Here is a 14,682-nt window from a genome sequence, read left to right on the forward strand (position 1 = left end):
GGAACTTGGCAGGAAGGCTGGAGGGAGTCCCTAGGGCCTGGGCATGAGGGGTGGGGCAGAAAAGAGAGGCCCCCATACCCCCCATCCTACTGGATGTCGGTTAACTCATCCCTGCCCAGCCTGGGAGGTTAACTCATCCCTGCCCTCCCCTCCACTTTTATTTATTTTTTTCTAGCCTGTGTCACCCGGGCTAGAGTGCAGTGGCATAATCTAGGCTCACTGCAACCTCCGCCTTCCAGTTCCAAGTGATTCTCCTGCCTCAGCCTCCTGAGTAGCTGGAATTACAGGTGCATGCCACCACACCTGACTAATTTTTGTATTTTTAGTAGAGATGGGGTTTCACCAAGTTGGCCAGGCTGGTCTCGAACTCCTGACCTCAGGTGATCTGCCCGCCTCGGCCTCCTAAAGTGCTGGGATGACAGGTGTGAGCCACTGCACCCGGCCTAAGCCACTGTGCCCGGCCTCCCCTCCACTCTTGACCTCCCTTACCGAGTCCTCAGTTCTCAGAGCCTCAGTTTCCCCATCAGCGAACCAAGCATGATAACCATCCACATCGGCTTCTCACGAGGGGTAATGAGCAATCGTGATACGTGCTTAATTAACTGTTGTGATGCTGCACTGCCATGGGTTAGAACCCTCCCATCTCTGAGCTTGTTTCCTCCTCTGAAAGATGAGGATAAAAACATTGGCTCCACAGGGGCAGGGGGTGTGTCTCAGTTACTGCTGTGACCCCAGTACCCAGCATGGGGCCTGGCACACAGTAGGTGTTCAACAAATCAGCTGAATGAATGTCCCAGGAAGAGCCCCCACTTATAAAATAGTTCCAACGGGGCCGGGCAAGGTGGCTCACGCCTGTGATCCCAGTGCTTTGGAAGGCTGAGGCAGGGGCTCCCTTGAGGCCAGTTCGAGACTAGCCAGGGCAACACAGCCAGACCCCATCTCTAAAAAAAAATAGCAATAATTAGCTGAGTGTGGTGCGACATGCTACTTGGGAGGCTGAGGTGGGAGGATCACTAGAGCCCAGGAGGTCAAGGCTACAGTGAGCTGTGATGGCCTCACTGCACTCCAGCCTGGATGACAGAGAGCCCTGACTCAAATAATAACAAGAATGATAATAATAATAATAATAGTTTAAAAATAAAATAGTCGGCCGGGTGCGGTGGCTCACGCCTGTAATCCCGACACTTTGGGAGGCCGAAGCTGGAAGGTCACCTGAAGTTAGGAGTTCGAGACCAGCCTGGTCAACATAGTGAAACCCCCGTCTCTACTGAAAATACAAAAATTAGGTGGGCGTGGTGGTGGGCGCCTGTAATCCCAGCTACTCGGGAGGCTGAGGCAGGAGAATGGTGTGAACCCGGGAGGTGGAGGATACAGTGAGCTGAGGTCGCACCACTGTACTCCAGCCTGGGCGACACAGCAAGACTCCATCTCAAATAAATAAATTAATTAATTAAAATAGTTGCAAGGATATGTTCATTCCAGACTTCTTAAACACCTACTGTGCACCAACATGGCTGGAGACTCAGCCACGCTCGGGGTTGTGCACGTCCAGGGCTTGGCACAGAGCCCAGCATGCAGGAAGCACTCAATTAATGCTGAGTGCGTCTTTTGCAGAGGATGGGACTCTACCCTGAGCCGCCTTCCACATTCAACTCACAGCAGGCCAGGAGAGCGGGAATTCAAGAACAGATTTAGGAAGGCTGCACCTGCTATGCGCCATGCTTTTCCCGCATATGAACTCATTTCCTGCCCGCATCAACCCTCAGAGACCAGCACGCTCATCCCTGTTTGCAGATGAAAAACTGAAGCTCAGAGAGGTTAAGCCATTTTGCTGAGGTCACATAGCACATAAGGGTGCCAGGGATGCAAACGTGATCTTGCTTCTTGCTGACTTTTTTTTTTCTTTTTCTTTTTTTTTTTTTTTTTTTGGAGATAGGGTCTCTGTCACCCAGGCTGGAGTGCAGTGGCGTGATCTCGGCTCACTGCAACCTTGACCTCCCAGGCTCAACCAATCCTCCTGCCTCAACCTCCTGAGTAGCTGGGACTACAGGTGTGCACCACCACATCCGGCTAATTTTTTGTAGAGAGGGGTATGATACCCAGGCCGGTCTTGAACTCTTGGGTTCAAACGATTCTCCTGCCTCAGCCTCCCGAAGTGTTGGGATTAAAGGTGTGAGCCACTGTGTGAGGTCACCTCTTGCTGACATTTACCAAGTGCTCACAACGCGTTCCCTGCCCATGATGGTGGCACACCCTACATTTTGTTTTTCTTTTTTGAGACAGAGTCTCGCTCTGTCACCCAGGCTGGAGTGCAGTGGTACGATCTAGGTTCACTGCAACCTCCTCCTCCCGGTTCAAGCGATTCTCCTGCCACAGCCTCCCAAGTAGTTGGGACTACAGGCACGTGCCACCATGCCCGGCTAATTTTTGTGTTTTTAGTAGAGACGGGGTTTCACCATGTTGGTCAGGCTGGTCTCGAACTCCTGACCTCTAGTGATCCACCTGCCTCGGCCTGCCAAAGTGTTGGGATTACAAGCGTGAGCCACCGCTTCTGGCCAGCTAAAGTACTTCACAGACAGGCAAGCAGAGACCCAGAGAGAGGCTGTCCCTGTCCCCAGGCCACTTGGGAAGTCAGGGTGTGGGAGCCCAGGCAGAACCTCCAGTGGGGACATGGATATGTCTCTGGGGCTCCTGGGCCTCCTCCCCTCTGGGGAGGGGGCTCCTGGGTAATTAATTTTAATCACTGTTTTGAAATTGGGCCACCAGGAGGCAAGTCGGAAACAGCAACTTGTAATTAGGAATGGGTGGCAGGTGGGGGGGGGGTTGCAACGACCATTCAGAGGAAATTAAAGTGTCATTTACACCCAGCGGGTAATTAAGGGGTCCAGGAGGGGCGGCTCGGGGAGGCTGGGGCTTCCAGGGAATCCAGGCTGGGGCTGGGGCATCAGGCACCCACAGATTCCCAAGCAGGTTTGGGGATGGACAGGTCCTCCCTTCAGACCCGATTTGGAGGAAGTACAGAGTGGTGGGTCCTGAGCTTGGGACCCAGCTGTGGGGTTCAGAGGAGAATAAGGCTCTGTTATAGGGACTCCACTTAGGGAGGAAGAAAGAAAGATGGCCCCGCCTTTGGGAGCTTGATCTAGGGGCAGATGAGGAGCCTTTCCCCTCCAACTTGGAGTTCTGGGCGCCCTTCCCCCCACTGCTGAACTCCTCCCCCAGAATTCCTCCAGTCACTGCCCCTCCCCAGAGGCCGGGGATCCCCAAGTGGTCGGGACCGGTGTGAGAGGCCTGGAGGGGGTCCCCGCTGAGACCTGTGGTGGGGAATGGGGGTGGGGGGTCTCAGGGAGTGCCAAGTGCTGCTGGGAACGGAAGACCTGGTGAATGAACTTGAAGAAGACAAAGGCGGGAAATAGGTCCCAGGGGAAAGGCCCGGGGTCAGAGCGGACCACAAGTCCTGGTGAGTCAGGGCTCAGGAATGGTGGAGGGGCTGGCAGAGTGACGTGGGCACTGGGGGATGGGGCTTGAGAACCGTCAAACTGTGGAGAACAGCGTTTGAGGGGAAGGGGCCCCCCGGTTTGCTGGGTCATCTCAGGGAACCTGTCACCCCCATCTGTGCCTCATTGCTCCCCAGAGCCTGAGGCACTGACCTTCAAAGACGGACGACAGCAAACACTTACGGGGCGCCTACCCCATGCTCCCAGCCCTGTCCCTCAGCCCAGCAGGGGAGCTGAGAGGGGCTCTTCTGACGATTCCATAGGTGGGAAAACTCGGGGCCAGGGTGGGCAAGGGATGGGCCCAAGGTCGCACAGCCCAGAAATGGCCAAGCTGGGATTTGAACCCAGGCCCAGGAGTCCAGACGCTGCGCTCTTAACCACAGCACTGCCCTGCCCCAGAGAAAGGAGCTTTCAGCCTCTTCACATCCATCTCAGCAAGTTTTCCCTATCCATCCACCTTTTCCCCCTCTACTGCCCTTGCCTGGCCCACCCCCATCAATTATTACCAGGACCTGGTCTTCAGTTGCAGCCTTGCCCCATCTGTCTTTCCCAAAGATGCCACCAGAGGGCACCAAGAGTCAGATCCCATCTGTCCTCTTCCCGCGGCACTCCATGGCTCCCACCTCCCTGGGGATCAAAGCTCAAGTCCTCACTGCAGCCCACAAGGGCCCTGCATGACCGGCCCGTACTCTCCTTGCCCTTCCCTCCTCCCATTCTCCCCCTCCGCACTCTGCTCCAGCCACATGGGCCTCCTTGGTGTTCCTCCAATACCCCAGGTGAGGTCCTGCCCCAGGACCTTTGCACGGGCCATGCCCTCTGCCTGGAGTGCTGCTTCCCAAGATCTCTGCACGACCAGCTCCTTCTCATCTTCCAGGTCTCAGCTCAAATGTCACCTCCTCAGAGACACCCTCCCCGACAGCCTCAGTGAACACAGCCCCGGCCTTCTCAGTCACTTCCAGGATAATTGTCTTCAGGGCACTGACTATACCTGATTTACCTTGTCACTTTCTCTAGTTAGTGTCTGTGCTCCCCTGCCCGCCCCCACCCCCCGCCCAGCTGGGAATTCGAGAAGGACCGGACACAGTAGTCTGCCTTGGTCGTTGCTGGGTCCGTGGCACCTGGCACTTAATAGGTGCTCACTAAACATCAGTCCACTTGTTAAATGCAAGCAACGCTCCCACAGCTCCAAATGAGATCGTGACCAGAAGCTCCAGTTTCTGCTTTGCAAGATTGTTCCTTTTTCTGGAGTCAGAAGCCCAAGAGAACTATATTTGGCATTTTGCCTGCATCCTCTCATTTAAATGGTCAACCCTAAGGGAGGCAGAATAGCAACCCGTTTTACAGATGGGGAAACTGAGGCTCAGAGAGGGGGCATGAGTAAGTGAGAGAAGAAACTGATTCAATCTCAAGTCAGTCTGATCCAAATGCTACGGCTGCCTCTAAGGGAGATAATTCAGAATTGCTTCTTCAACTTCCCCAGGGGCTCTGAGTCCATGGCCTTCAGGGGAGGGAGGTTCTTCTGCAATCATCAGAAAACATATGGCCACCCCCTAGTGAGCTCCTAAACATCCATCATGGCCCTAGCTACAATGCCCCTTCCTGGTACATCTTCCCTGATCCATGAGGCAGGGTATAGCTTTCCCTAGCCCCAATTGCTCCCTCTGCCCTAGCCCTGAAAACGCATAGCACAGGGGGCCAATGCCTGCCCCTGTTTCTCTTCCTCTAGCCTGGAAGCCCCTCCAACTAGACAGCGGAGTTAAGGTTACCTCTTTGGGATCCTAGCATTACCCAGCACAGGGCACAGCACACGGGGGCCGCTGGCAGCATCTGTTGACTGACTGATTGACCTAATTGCCTGGAACCAGGCCCACCTGAGAACCCACAATCCTCCTCTGGGCTCCGTATTTGGGAAGTTCCCTCCTAGGTCCGTCCTTGGAAGGCTGGCTTAGCCGGGCCATGGTGCATCCTGGGAAATGTAGTCTAGAGTGGGCTTTACCTCCCAGTGGGGCCCTGGGGTGGCCACCTTTGGCCCCTGGGGCCAGATGGAGAAGGGCCATTGAGGGTGGCAAGTAGTGGGGACCCAAAGAGCCCGAAGGGTGGTCCCCAGCCTCCCAAGTCTCTTACTTTTTCTTTTTCCTTTTTTTTTTTTTTTTTTTTGAGACGGAGTCTCGCTCTGTCCCCCAGGCTGGAGTGTAGTGGCACAATCTCAGGTCCTTGCAACCTCCGCCTGCTGGGTTCAAGCGATTCTCCTGCCTCAGCCTCCTGAGTAGCTGGGATTACAGGCACCTGCCACCATGCCCGGCTAATTTTTGTATTGTTAGTAGAGACGGGGTTTCACCATGTTGGCCAGGCTGGTCTTGAACTCCTGATTCGGCCTCCCAAAAGTGATCCTCCTGCCTCAGCCTCCCAAAGTGTTGGGATTACAGGCGTGAGCCACTGCGCTCGGCCTCAAGTAACTTTCTTTCTTTCTTTCTTTTTTTTTTTGAGACGAAGTTTCGCTTTTGTTGCCCAGGCTGAAGTTGCCCAGGCTGGAGTGCAATGGCGCGATCTTGGCTCACTGCAACCTCTGCCTCCCGGGTTCAAGTGATTCTCCTGCCTCAGCCTCCCAAGTAGCTGGGATCATAGGCACCTGCCACCGCACTCGGTTAATTTTCTTTTGTATTTTTAGTAGAGACGGGGTTTCACTATGTTGGCCAGGCTGGTCTTGAACTCCTGACCTCAGGTTATCTGCCCGCCTCGGCCTCCCAAAGTGCTGGGATTACAGGCATGAGCCACCGCTACTTTCTTACTTGTCCTAATGTCTGCACTTCATCTGGATGTCCCTGGAGGAGAGGTGATGAAGGACTGTGATAAGGAAAGAGGACTGTGTGCCTGGGTTCCTATGGCCACATGCCTGACCCCAGCACCGCCGTTCATGATGGTGAGGGTGTCTAGGGTGAAGGGTCTGTTTTGAGATAATTCAGCCAGAGGACATGGGGCTGGTGGCTGGGGCCTGAGTCTTCGGCTGCTTTGAGCCTGTTTCCCTACTGCTGCTACATGAAGACAGGGACAGAAGAACCGCACCACCATGGCCAAGAGAAAGCCACAGCCCAACCAAATCACAGCTGGGTTTTGGAGGAACCACAGCCTGAGGCCCACAGCCCCTTAAACACCTGAGAATCTAAGAACCCTGCTATCTTAAACAGGACAGCAGTTCAGAAAACCCACAGGACCTGGAAATTGAAAGAAAAAAAAAAATCTAGAAGGTCACTTGGGCCTGACCAATATCAGGATTATTCATCCAGGATTCTGGAAAGACGGCCGTCCAACCCCGCTGGCCTGCCTCCCATGAGGGGCAGCTCACCACTCCTTCCAGCAATGCATTTGGTTTCCAAGGAGCCTGTCTCCTTGTAGCTACCCTTCCTCAAGATCTGAAATGTGACCCATGCCCCTCCCCCCTGCTCTATAACTTTCCATGGCTCCCTATTGCCCTTGGGATAAAGTTCGCTCCTCGGCTTGGCATTCAAGGCTACTACCTACTTCATGGTCCTCTTAAATAGTCCAGCCACTCAGGCCTCCTCCAACATACCCTGCCTTGCTGTTCCCTCTGCCTGCAATGCCTGTCCCCCTCTCCTCCTGGCAGAATCCTTCTCCGCCTTCAAGCCCAGTCCCAGTACTCCCTCTTCCGGGCAGCCTTCCCTGCTCCCACCTGTCCTGACCACTGCCCTGGAAGTTTCTCCCTCCAGCATCTCCCTTTCCAGGCCCACAGGACAGGGCCACGCCCAGGGTCAGCTCGGGACACCTTCCTTCCTTCCACGGACGGTGACCAGCGATATCCTTCAGTCCCTGGGGATCCAGCTCACCTGTCCCGCAGGCTGACGTCATGGTCACCTTTCCAAGGGCAGTTTGATTTCTATCTTCCAGGCCCAGTCCCGGTAACCCCAGCAAACTTCTGCCGCCAGCTCGGTGTGGCCACTGCAGAGGACATGCCACATCTCCAGCTCCTTCTATGCCCATCAGACAGAGGCGAGGACTGAGGTCTCAGGGGGAAAGGACCCTCCTGGGGGGACTCGATACCTAGGCTTGGAGACAACTCCAAAGCCGAGGAGGCAACACGGGCCCTAAGATCCTGTCGGGGCTCAGCCGCAGCGGAGTCTGCTGGGGGAACCAGAGGCAAAGTGGGGCAGGCACAGATCAAGACAGTCTCAAGCAACCTCTCTCTGCCTCACCTCCCCCCACTCCAGTCCAAAACCAAAGCACATCTCCCGGGGAGACTGAAGCCCAGAGAGGACTAGGGACCAGCCTGAGGCCACACAGTGAAGCGCCTCCTCTCAAAGCTCCAGGTCTGAATCCTGCATAGCCCAGAGTCAAGGGGAAGAAGGGAGGAGCACAGCTTCAGGGCAACCCTTAGCGAGGAGCTGGGATGCAGCAGGGTTCTTGGGTTTCAGCGGCTTCCTCGGGCCTCAGTTTCCCTGCCTGCTGTTGGGAATGGGCCAGTTCAGAACAGACAAGAGGCTGACGCCAGGCTGCCACCTACCCAATATCCGAGGCGTCTCTGTGTGGGTGGCAGTGACTCCCAGACAACTTCCCGTAGAGTTTAAGACCCCCTTCCAGGTGGGTTCCAACTCAGCCTCGGTCCCAGCCATCCCCCTCCACCCACCCGACAACCTGTACTCTCCCTAAGTAGAGTTTAAAGCAATGGGGCAGGCACAGCCCGAAGTCCCACCCCTGAAAGAAACTGGTCTCCTGGGATGTGGGAAAGGGTTTGGGGGCAAGGCGGATGCCCCAGGTGTCCGGAATTTTTATTTTGGAGAGGGAGTTTGGACCTTCTGACATGCTAAAGGAACACAGAAAAATAGAAATGCGATTTTGCAAATGGGGCAGAGGCCTCCTTCAGTCACCACAGCCACGAGTCCCTCTCCCCCTCCTCCCTCCTTCAACCTAAACCCAGAACCCCAAAGCCTCAGGGCACCCCAGTAACTCCAAGCACCTATTCCGCTCCAGTCTAGGGGTCAAAGATGACAGCCTCAGGTAGAGGATGTCAAAGACCTCAGCGAGAGAGGGAGGGCCACATGGGGGCGGGGGCGAGGGTCTGCGAATCCCTCCCCCAACCCCAGGACGCCTGCAAACGCTCCTAGCTCCAGCATTAACCCGGCCGGGGCAGAGGTGGGGGTTCATGACAGTAGCGCCCCCTCTGGGAGGTGCCCCAAACTCGGAGGGCGCCCACAGGCGGAGAGCAGGACAGGAGGGGCACGTGACCCCCGCCCCGGGGACCAATCAGCGCCCGCGGGAGGGGGCCACACTCGGCGCCCCCCACCCATCCCGGGGGGCCACACTCGGCGCCCCCCACCCATCCCGGGGGGCCACACTCGGCGCCCCCCACCCATCCCGGGGGGCCACACTCGGCGCCCCCCACCCATCCCGGCGCGCGTGGAGAGAAACGTTTTCTTTGTCCTTTTGTCAGCTCTTGGGGGGCCCCGAACCCCCAGGCCCCCACTGCGGCGGGGGGCCTCCAAACCGGCCGGCCCTCCCCTCCAACACCACTGTGACCCCTGCCTCGCGGCCTGGAGCCGGGACTCGTCCTGTTCTGGGCTGGACAGGAGGCCGGAGAGGACTCGGGCGCCCAAGGTGCGGCGGCAGGACGCGAAGTGGGGCACGCGAAGTGGGGCGGAGGGGCCTCCCGTTGTCAGGACCCCACACCAGCCCCGCGTCGCCTCGACTTGGCTCTCAGGACCCCGCCCCCCAACGCCACCCCCAACCCCCGACCAACAGGCCCCCTGCCTGCCCCGAACCCCCCACCTGGGCCCCAATCCAGCTCCCCAGCGGCGCAGCCGCGAGCCCCATTATTATGTCTCCTCCGGGCCCCCCCAGGACAAAATCTCCACCCGCTGCGGTGCCGACAGAACCCCCAACCTAGCTGCACATACAGGCCCCCAGTCAACAATCCAAGCGCCCCCCCACGTTGCAGTGCCATTAGACACCCCCATAATGGAGCCTCAGGGAGCGCCCCAGGCCAAAATCCAGCCCCTCCAAAGCGATGCCACCGGACCCCAACCGGACCCCTCCATACCGCCAGCGACCCCCTCTCCAATCTGGTCCCCTCCCCAGTTGCGTGGCTGAGAGATTCCTCCCCTCGTTCTAGCGCTCCCCAAACCCCCTCCCCAGCCCAAATCCGTCCCCTCCCAGTGGCAGGGCCCGCAGGCCCCCCAATCCTAGCGCCTGACCCGGCCACCCCAGCCAGCCTTTCGGCCCCCTAGCTGCGTGCCGACAGACGCCCCCATCCCCGCGCCTCCCCCAACCCCCTCCGCAGACGCCCCGGGGCGCTTACCTCGGAGCCGCGGCCGCCGCGAGTGCGCGGGCGGGAGGCGCGAGGGCGGGAGGGCGCGGGCTGGGGGGGTCCGTGCGCGCACCTGTCCCGGCCGGGGCGCTCAGCCCGGCATCCCCGGCTGGGGAGGGGGGCTGGGGGCGCGCGCTCACCCCGCCCCCGGGCCCGCGGCGCTGCGCTGGGGGAGGGGGCTCAGCCCCGGCCCCCCGCGCGCTGGCGTCGGCTCCCGGGGGGGCGCTGCGCGGCGGCCGGACCGGGGGCGCGCCGCGGCCGCATCTCCTCCGCCCGCCGCGGCCGCCGCTGCGACTCGCGGCTCTGCCACCTCCGCCCCCCCTTTCCAGCAACCCCCCCACCTCCCCAAAGCCAAGCTGGAGCCGCGCAAAACCCGGCCCGGAGCGACCGCGGCGCGGAGCGGAGGGCGGAGCCGGTGGGTGGCGTTTGGGTGGGTTGTTGGGGGAGACCCAAGGGGGTCACCATGCTTTGGTCCAGGTGGTGGGCTTATTAATTGAGCCGCTCCAACTTCATCTCCTGGTCCCCTCTGTTCAAACTCGCGTCCCCAGGATCCAGCTCCAATCACACCCAGCCCATGGGGTCAATGAGGCTGTCAGGAACCCTGCGGTCTGGGTGGCCCCCTTCATAGACGAGGCCATTTCTTCAATCCACAAGCATTCCATTTAGCAACACTCACTCGACACTTCAGGAAACTGAGGCACAGGGAAGTCTTGTCCAAGGTCACCCAGTTAGAGAGTGGCAGGGGGTTTTGAACCTGAGCAAACTGGCCGCAGAGATCTACACGGTTCACCTCTCCCGGACCTGCCCTTCTGTCACCAGCGCCCTGTGGGGTCTGGCCCAGAAAGGAGTTCTTCGAGGACTGCAGGTCCCCCCATGAATTTGAGACCCCAGGGCAGAGCCTGGAGGTTTCAGAGACCTTCCTGTAACCTTCCTGACCCTTCAAATGAATTCAGGACAGCAGGGGCCCCTCTTCCTGCCTCAGTGCCCCTGCCTGCCCAAAGTACCTCCCCATGTGGATGTGACCCTGTACATCTCCCCCACTGGAGTGAGTGCTGTCCTGGTCGCTCTGACCTCTCTCGATGCAGTAGATGCTCTGTAAACACTTATTTTTTCTTGTCTTTTCTGTTTTTCTTATCTTTTTCTTTCTTTCTTTGAGATGGAGTCTTGCTCTGTCACCCAGGCTAGAGTTCAGTGGTATGATCTTGACTCACTGCAGCCTCCGCCTCCCAGGTTCAAGCAATTCTCCTGCCTCAGCCTCCTAAGTAGCTGGGATTGCAGGTGCCTGCCACCATGCCTGGCTAATTTTTGTATTTTTAGTAGAGATGGGGTTTCATCATGTTGGCCAGGCTGGTCTCAAACTCCTGGCCTCAGGTGATCCACCCACCTCGGCCTCCCAAAGTGCTGGAAATATAGGCGTGAGTCACCGTGCCGGTCCTCTTTTCTGTTTTTCTATAATTTAGATAGATAATAGAGAAGTGGGGGAGAGAGAGGATGGATGATTGTTTTTAAAAATTTGTTATTATTTGTAGAGACCGGGGTCTTGCTACATTGCCCAGGCTGGTCTTGAACTACTGACCTCAAGTGATCCTCCCACCTTGGCCTCCCAAAGTGCTGGGCCACTGAGCCCAGCCAACACTTTGTTATTATGTAGCTCGTGACTTTTCTTGCACACTTACTGAGTGCTGGGACCACTATGCCCCATCCTTGGCTCCCTGCCATCCAAGGGGTCCAGAAAGGTTGTGTACTGGCTTCCAGCAGCCACTCAGTGGGGACTGGGTGTCAGAACTTGAACCCCACTCCCCAGGCCACCCCAGTCCCAGGGCAATTTGCAGGCTCCCTGGCACCCATGGAGACAGCCCTGGTCTTCCAATTCCTCGGCATGTTCCCAGGGCCATTCTGGTGACCACAAACCTCCGGGAGCAGCCAGGCCTTCCTGCTCGTGGTTTTGCCCTTCCCGCCTTCCGGCCGTCCCAGCATCCCAGGCAAATCAGCCAAGGCACCTGCTGGTGTCTGGTCCCCACCCCGCTGGGTGTCCTGCCCACTGGGGGCCACTGAGGCTTGCTCCACGAGGGAGGGGCCCAGCCTCCCACCTACACTCCCTTCCCTGTGCTGTACCCAGCCTCTGGCATCCCCTCCCTCTCCTGACTTCTTGACTGTGACCAGCTGGGCAGTTCTGCACCCCAGTCATTCAACAAACATTTATTGAGAGCCTACTGTGTACCAGATCCTGGACTGAGCTGTCAACAAGACAAAACTGCCCCTTGCCTTCTGTCTAGCCTGGGGATATAGAAACCAGTGGGCACAGAACTGCAGGCTGAGATAGACTGGCTGGAGGTCCAGGAGGACCTCGAGGAGGTGACACGGAGGCCTCAGAGGGACCATAGATCCAAGCAGGGGGTGGGGGTAGGGGGTGTGCAGGGAGGGCGTTCTAGGCAGAGAGACCTCCGGGACAAAGGCCTTGAGGGAGGCCCCACCCCCACCGGTGGCTCAGCTGCCACCCAGGCTTCTGCGACCATGAATGGGTCTTTCATGTCCTGGACCGGGGCAAGGTCAGGCCGGGCCTCTCCCTCCTCCCGCCCAGGGCTCCTGGCTGTCTGAGCCCTGACCTGGAGGACAGCGGCAGGATGGGCCAGGGAGGCCCAGGGAGGGGCAGGGCCTTGCCCGAGGTCACCAGAGCCAGCAGCGCCCTCCCAGCCGTGAGATTCTGAGCAAAGACCTGCCCCGCTGAGCCTCAGTTTCCCCGGCCTGGGCGGGCGCGTTGGCAGCGCAGCGCTCCCGTCCTGCTCCGACCGGGTGGATTCCAGTGCGGGTTTTTGCGAGCGCCCGCGGCCACCGACACCTTCCCAGTGCGGCCCGGGCTGCGGCCCCGGGTCCGAGGAGGCCCGGGGAGACCCGGAGGAGGTCAGAAGGCCTTCGGCGCCCCCGGGATGGGGTGAGGCTGAGCTCGGCCCCTTACTGCCGGCGCCTGCGAGGAAGGGAAGCCCCGCCCCAATGCCTGTGCGCCCCCATCAGGACCACTCGCCTCGCCGCCCCGCTGTGTGACTCCCGGGGGTCCCTGGCCCTCTCTGGGCCGGGCTGGAGTCAGGCTCACGGGCAGCCACTCAGAGAGGTCGCCTGCGTCCCATCCCTTCCCCAAAGGGCCCCCAGCCTCAGTTTTCCCGGTCAGGTGCAGGCCCTCTTTAACCCCAGATTGGGGGTCCTCGCTGCCAGGTTGCACCCCCGGGTCTCTGCTCAGGCCAGGGAATCCCCTGGGGGCTCCGAAAGGGCAGCTCCGATTGGCTGGGGCCACATGTGACGTCAGAGCCTCCCGACGCCCCCTCCCCTAGAGGCACGTGGGGGCGGTCGCGGCGGGGGAGGGGCCCGGGGTCCGAGAGGATTCGGGGTGTCCCCCCAGCTCAAGCGGGCAGCTGGGCCGCGCAGACGCGATTCTCCTCGGACAGATTTTTCCCTCGTCCCAAATCCCCCTCCGGCCCCCCCAGAACGGCAGCTGCTCAGGCGGCAGATGCGCCGGCTAAATCCGCCCAGCTGGTCCTCCGCGGAGCTAACCGCCTGGAGCCCCGGGGCTGGGGGAGTGGTGGCCGCATGGTTCTGACCCTTCCTCGCTCCCTGTTCTTTGACCCCTGACTCTTCGCGGAATGGGGCAGGGATTCTGTTGAGGACCCTTTCTCAACCTCCAATTCCCTCCTGGAGCTGCTGAGAGGCTTTGGGGGAGTCTGGCGCCCAGAGAGGGTGGAGCCCTTTCCAAAAACCACACAGCATCCCTGGGCCTGCTGCCCAAAATATGCCCTGTATTGCGCATATATTAATAATTATAATGATGAGTTAACATATTAGGCCTCTGCTATATGCACCCCCACGATTCTAGGACTATTATGCTATTATTCCATTTTCAAGGGTGGAAACTGAGGCCCAGAGAGCCGTGACTTGACTGATCCCATAGCCAGGAAATGGTGGAGCCAGGATTTGAACCCCAGCTTTTAAGAAGAAGGTGCCGCTGTCCTGGAAGAACTCTCAGGACATTAGTGTCTCAGGGATCCCCTAATTGGAGGGGTCCTAAGGCAAGTGAGTGTGACCTGGGCTGAGTGAGTGGGGTCTCTTAGACCTCTTCCCTGTCCCCCTGCCTGGTGCCCTGGAGCCTGACATGGACTGCCTCCCCACCTTGCTTCTTCAGCCTAATCATGATTGTCATTGAAGATCCAGGAGGGCTTCCTGGAGGAGGAGGAAGCTCCATTCTGAAATGCCAAGGGTACAGCTTTATTGGGACAGCCAGTGTCTCTGAGTATGTAGGGTTTGCACAGAGCTTGTACTGCCCCAGAGCCTGTACACTGCCTGTCCCCTCTGCCTGGTGCACTCTTTCCCTAGATGTCCAAATGGCTCCTTTCCTCACCTTCCCCAAATCTCAATTCCAATGTTTCCCTAGCCTCCCTCATTTCAGTAATCACTCTGCAGTGATCTAGGATTGCACCACTGCATTCCAGCTTGGGTAACAGAACAAGACCCTGTCTCTAAACTGAATACATAAATAAAAAATAATAATTTCCCTCCTCATCTCTCTTTACCCTGTTTTGATGGCTTTGCTCAACTTTTCACCAATAAGACTTTCTCTCATGCATTTACTCGTTTCTCTTCCAATCCCTCCCCAAGACAGTCAAGTTCCCAGGTCTGTCCAGGACTCCACTGTGTCACGAGGCTTAAAACAGAGCCAAGCACACAGTAGGCACTCAACACATGTGGTGAATGAATGAATGGAAGTCTGAGATTTCAACGGGACTTGCCTTCATTGTATCAAAGGGGAAACTGAGGCCCATTGATCAGAAAGTGAGACCAGAGTCACTTATTTTTCTCTTTAGCAAAACAGGACATAATGGTGGC

General features: G+C 58.1%; 1 protein-coding gene across 1 annotated transcript in view; it reads right to left on the minus strand.

Annotated features, from left to right (window-relative positions):
- The window catches only part of SEMA6B (semaphorin 6B), a 41,556-nt gene extending 31,595 nt beyond the window's left edge, over positions 1 to 9,961 (minus strand). Inside the window, exon 1 of the mRNA XM_028838633.2 lies at positions 9,802 to 9,961. The gene's annotated coding sequence lies outside the window, so the exon portion shown is untranslated. The remainder of the gene's footprint in view (positions 1 to 9,801) is intronic.
- Between the last annotated feature and the right edge of the window lie 4,721 nt (positions 9,962 to 14,682).

The sequence above is a fragment of the Macaca mulatta genome, chromosome 19 (assembly GCF_049350105.2).
Source record: "Macaca mulatta isolate MMU2019108-1 chromosome 19, T2T-MMU8v2.0, whole genome shotgun sequence".
NCBI classification, from domain to species: domain Eukaryota; kingdom Metazoa; phylum Chordata; class Mammalia; order Primates; family Cercopithecidae; genus Macaca; species Macaca mulatta.